Source organism: Palaemon carinicauda, chromosome 31 (genome assembly GCF_036898095.1).
Source record: "Palaemon carinicauda isolate YSFRI2023 chromosome 31, ASM3689809v2, whole genome shotgun sequence".
NCBI classification, from domain to species: domain Eukaryota; kingdom Metazoa; phylum Arthropoda; class Malacostraca; order Decapoda; family Palaemonidae; genus Palaemon; species Palaemon carinicauda.
Genome location: NC_090755.1, coordinates 12,165,346 through 12,171,345, shown reverse-complemented (window position 1 = coordinate 12,171,345; position 6,000 = coordinate 12,165,346). Strand labels below are relative to the sequence as shown.

The 6,000-nt window shown below is 35.9% G+C and overlaps 1 long non-coding RNA gene across 3 annotated transcripts in view; it reads left to right on the top strand.

Annotated features, from left to right (window-relative positions):
* The first annotated feature begins 5,635 nt into the window (after positions 1–5,635).
* Positions 5,636–6,000, top strand: part of LOC137624291 (uncharacterized) — a 195,575-nt gene continuing 195,210 nt past the window's right edge. For all 3 annotated transcript variants that reach the window (XR_011040707.1, XR_011040706.1, XR_011040708.1), the window contains exon 1: positions 5,636–5,740. This is a non-coding gene — a long non-coding RNA (uncharacterized lncRNA). The remainder of the gene's footprint in view (positions 5,741–6,000) is intronic.

Here is a 6,000-nt window from a genome sequence, read left to right as displayed (position 1 = left end):
GAATGCAAATATTTGAGGCTAAAATGAAGTGAAGGAAAGATGTCTAAACTGAAGTTGGTAAAAAAAAATTACTTGGATCATAAGAACAGGATTTGAAGTGTAGTTGCGGCAGGAAAAGTTCCTGGCTTTAGGTCCAAATTTAATCAACCAATTTCTAGTTAAAGGGAACACTTTCTTTAGCTTTTGTCACTGCCCTTAATGTAATCACTGGTTAAGTGGTTGTAATGTTTGCTTTTTCCTTTACATAGTGTTGTAAAATTTCACCAAATCCTATACACTACGTGCGGATGTTAGTTCCGCCAGTGTGCCTCGCACTGAATTTTTTCAAGTACTTGAACTTGGTTACATTCCTTCAACCCTTAGCCCCTGCACCGGTTTTTTATCTTTCTACTTTGCCTCCATTCTCGCTTCTTTTCCTCCATCTTGCTGTTCCACCTCATCTAACCTCTAGTCTACTCCATAGTGTAACTGGAACGTTTCCCCCAGTTGGCCTTTGATGCTGAATAGTCTCAAAAGGACTTGACACCAGTTTCTGTAGCCCAAATACACAAATCCTGCAGTCTGTCTTTCATTCCTGTCCATTTTCCCTTTGCCTACACATACACCGAATAGTCTGGCCTATTCTTTACATATTCTCTTCTGACCTCATACACCTGACAACCCTGAGATTACCAAACAATTCTTCTATCAAGGGTTTAACTACTGCAGTGTAATTGTTCAGTGGCCACTTTTTCTTGGTAAAGGTAGAAGAGAGACTTTAGCTATGATCAGCAGCTCTTCTAGGAGGAGGACACTCTAAAATCAATCCATTGTTCGCTAGTCTTGGGTAGTACCGTAGCCTATGTACCATGGTCTTCCACTGTCTTGGGTTAGAGTTCTCTTGCTTGAGGGTACACTAGGGCACACTTCTGTCTTACCTCTCTTCCACTTGTTTTGTTAAAGTTTTTACAGTTTATATAGAAAATATTTATTTTAATGTTACTTTTCTTAAAATATTTGTTTCCTGTTTACTTTCATCACTGGGCTATTTTCCCTGTTGGGGCCCCTGGCCTTATAGCATCCTGCTTTTCCAACTAGGGTTGTAGCTTAGCAAGTAATAATTATAATAGTATCCCCTTTTTTTCCCGATGGAAATCCGAAATCACAGGTTGAAGTTTGAGTAACTCATTCAGTTCACACTTATCATCTACTGTGTGACACTTATTGAACTTTAACCTTGTAGTAAAACTCTGAGTTCTCCCACTCTTTTCACTTTGGTGGTGAATGTCATCCACTGCTCCAAAACCAGGTCTTATAGCCCAAAATTGTATAACCAAATGCATCTAAAACATTTGAGAGAGGGAATACAAAGTAATTACAGCTTGTAATTTGTTTGTCCAGAAAATACATGGGGATTTTCTATGTATAATGCAGGACTCCATGTACTGTACATGAGACTATGAAACTAGCAAGAAAATGCATTTTGGTTTTCATGGCAAAGTTTGTATATGACCTGCTAGGTTGACAATTGGTTATGGACCTTGGGGTCTGTAAGGTTTAATGATGGGAAGGTTGTTCGCAGTTGTCCCCGTGAAGTAAAATTCAGGAATGGAAGAAAATTCCTCGCATAAGTGTACGGTACAATATAAGCATAAACAGGTAGGTTCAGCGGCATCACTTTAGCCATCATCACTCTATTTTCACTTCCTTCTACCTCACTCTCGATCCACTTTTGCAGAACAGATCTCACTTCTTAGCTAACTACTAGAGACCTACATCTGTTATGGCTCCTTCTCTTCCATCTTGTACATCTAAAACCTCGTTAACTTTTCTTACATAATGTGAATGATTTTTTCCCCATTGCACATGGGTGCTGAATAGCCTCTTAAGCCCCAATGCTTGGCAGTGCAGCTCATATTTCTTATGTTTATCATCTAATACAAAGTTTAATCTCCATAGATTATCCCCGTATGAATATTAATGGATAAAATTCCTAGTAAATGTAAGCATGTCTAAAGTGTATTAATATATCTAACATGATTCATATTCATCTGAAAGTTTAAGGATAATTTTTTTTCTTTAGTTGATTTATGGATTTTGAGCATTTTATCCCTGCAATGTGGCCAGATAGGTCATGCAGTGCTTTTGGAGGAAGTTGCGATTGGATAATAAGAGAAGAGCTAAAAATGAGTTTTTTTTTTCTTCTTTTTTTTTTTTTTTTTTTTTTTTGTAAGTAAAGATGGGGGCCAGACCCCTTGATGAATGGTAGCAGTAATAACTTAATTGCCAGCAAAGACGACTCTTAACCCTTTATCTTTCTTCCCCACCGTTATTATTATTATTATTATTATTAAATGCTAAGCTACAACCCTAGTTGGAAAAGCAGGATGCTATAAGCCCAGGGGCCCCAACAGGGAAAATAGCTCAGTGAGGAAAGGAAACATGGAAAAATAAAATATTTTAAGAATAGTAACAACATTTAAATAAATATTTCCTATATAAACAATAAAAACTTCAACAAAAAAGAGAAAGAGAAACTAGATACAACAGTGTGCCTGAGTGTACCCTCAAGCAAGAGAACTCTAACCCAAGACAGTGGAAGGCCATGGTACAGAGGCTATAGCACTACCCAAGACTAGAGAACAATGGTTTGATTTTGGAGTGTCCTTCTCCTAGAAGAGCTGCTTACCATAGCTAAAGAGTCTCTTCTACCCTTACCGAGAGGAAAGTAGCCACTGAACAATTACATTGCCGTAGTTAACCCCTGGGGTGAAGAAGAATTGTTTAGTAATCTCAGTGTTGTCAGGTGTATGAGGACAGAGGAGAATCTGTAAAGAATAGGCCAGACTATTCGATGTCTGTGTAGGCAAAGGGAAAGAACCGTAACCAGAGAGAAGGATCCAATATGGTACTGTCTGGCAAGTCAAAGGACCCCCTAACTCTCTAACTCATTAAGGGGTCGGTGCCTGATAAGCCATCAACAATCTCTTTCATCAAAGGCATCCTCTTCCCCCAAACCTCTTCTCTCCATATCATCCTTCATCTTATCTCACCATCTAATTCTCTGCCTCCCTCTTGATCTTCTTCCCCTTACAAATTCCTCACAAGCTGCCTTCACTCCCTCTCCCCTAACCATTCTCAACACATGCCCACAACATCTCAGTCGTGACACTTTTATACTCATTAATCTTCATTACACCTGCCATTCTTCTTAGTAATTTGTTCCTTGATTAGAAAAGAACCAAGCCACTAGTTTTCAGGTGTGTGGCCAGACCCAGTAGCTCGACAAATGCTGGAAAAAAAAAATACATTTTCAAGGATATATAAATTTTGATGGAATGGATAATTTATTGAAGCATTGAAGTAATGGTCTTTTGAATTTTAGTAGGTTATTAATAAACCTGAATGAATATCTATAATTATATGTACGATGTAGGTCTAATTTAAAGCATGTAGATCAGGCATCTTCTCTAACAAATAAGTAACAATGGAATTTCTATATAGAGGTAATGCCAACAGTACGCCTCTCACATGCAGTGCGGACCTTTACTTGCCATATGTTTCAAAGTACAAGTTGCTAATGATTTCAAGTAACCTACATACACTCGGAGAAAAAAATAGATTTATACATACAGTATAGCCAGCTTAAGATACATCTGGCCGATGACAGCCTGTTCATATGACCTTATATGGCCACTATAAAATATTAAGATTTGTTCAAAACTAGAAACTATACGCTATATATCCATGGCCCCTTTATCATGGTCTTTGCTACCTAGAACAAACTTTGATCGGTGCTACTATAGCGTGAGGTCTACCACACTATAGCGTGAGATCTACCTCCCGTTAGCACTATAGCGTGAGGTCTACTGCTGAGTTATTCGTCCCTCATAGATAAAACACATTTCATACATTTGTTTAAGCAATAAACACTTAATTTAAACATATCTTAGAAATGACTTAAATAGATCATTGGATTTCCAATTACATTTAAAAAAAGGAATAAAGGTAAAAATAAACATGTTATCATACATTTCCATACATTTATTCTAGCGATACACTCTTCGTACATCAAACATGTTATATATTTCCATACATTTATTCTAGCGATACACTCTTCGTACATCAAACATGGTATCATATATTTCCATACATTTATTCTAGCGATACACTCTTCGTACATCAAACATGTTATATATTTCCATACATTTATTCTAGCGATACACTCTTCGTACATCAAACATGGTATCATATATTTCCATACATTTATTCTAGCGATACACTCTTCGTACATCAAACAGGTTATCATATATTTCCATACATCTATTCTAGCGATACACTCTTCTTCCATCAAACAGGTTAATCTAGCGATACACACTTCGTACATCTTCTAAGAATGACACAAATAGATCATTGGAAGTTTTTCTCATCACCTTCCAGCAAAAATTATCAAGATGAGACTGAAACAGCTGACGACCAACACCTCGCATTCTCTTCAGAATTATCGTTTTAGCGTCCAACCACGATCGCTCAATTGATATCTCTTTTAGGCCGAGGGAAAAACTGATTTTGGAGCTCCATTTGCTTCCTTTTATATGGACAGGTCACGTTTTTGATGGATTTGGGCAGTTCACATGTTCGATGGTTAGGTGCGGGGCTCTGGGACGCTGGTCACGCTGTAGACCTCACCCTCCAGCTGGGTAGGCGACATATGGCGGTAGACCTCACGCTATAGTAGCACCCTTTGATCAAAGTAGCAAACATATCTAGGGTAGCCTGGCGATCTGCTGGACTGGGGTTCAAGAACTGCTCAAGCTCTACAGTTTCTTGTAGTATCAATCTCACCATCCTTGCTCAAGGTTGGGAGAACCTATAGGTCTACCTCCCGAGTCATCAGCCGCCATTGCCTGGCCCCTCCTGGTCCTAGCTTGGGTGGAGAAGGTCGGGCATTGTCATTGTCCCTTGTCTTTGCCATTCATGAATATCCTTTAAACTTCACTGTATGATACTTATTAAATAGAGTGAAATTAAGGAGTGACTTTGACCATTGGAATATGCATTAATAAAAGTTTCTTTTAATGGTCAAAATTATTGTGAAAAATAATTGATTTCATTACATATATATACAAACTCTTCCTAAGGTAGGACACATTCAAACCGGCTTAGGTAGGACACATTCAAACCGGCTTAGGTAGGACACATTCAAACCGGGTAGGCCACATACTATAACAGATCCAAAAAGGTAGGCCACATACTATAACGGCACCTATATATATATATATATATATATATATATATATATATATATATATATATATATATATATATATATATATATATATATATATAAACAAACATTTAAAAAGGGAAATTTAAAACAAAAACAAGTTTGCTCAAATTTTTTTTGTTGGTAACACTGTCTTCAAGACAGCTTCGTAATATGTAGTAGAAAAAGTTACTCTTTTAGATAATTAATCATATATATATATATATTATATATATATATATATATATATATATATATATATATATATATATATATATATATATATATATATATATATATATATATATAAAGAATTTGATTATAAAAATACATAATTTCTCTTCTCATAAATGTATGTTGGCAACAGTGTTTATTACCAAACTTGAAACTTTAGAGTTTAGTAACTTTAGTTGGAGTTTCCATCCGTCAGCGCGAAGGTATATTAAAAGTTTTTCTTAGTTTGTGAAAGGATATTGACGTAAAATACATATTATGGTAAGTTTTAACAAATAAGCCATTTTCTTTTAATGTATGTAGGCTTATATCAACTCCAAATACCTATTTTCTGTCTAGTTATATATTTGAAGAATTTGATTTTACCCTATAGGACATTTGAACTTCTATTATCGAAGATTTTTCAAATACACAATTTTAAACCTCATAAAATTTACATACTATATTGTTTTATTTGGTATTATTAATTTAAATGATTGATAGATTATATTAATTGTGTTATGGTGAAAATGTGGTTTTAT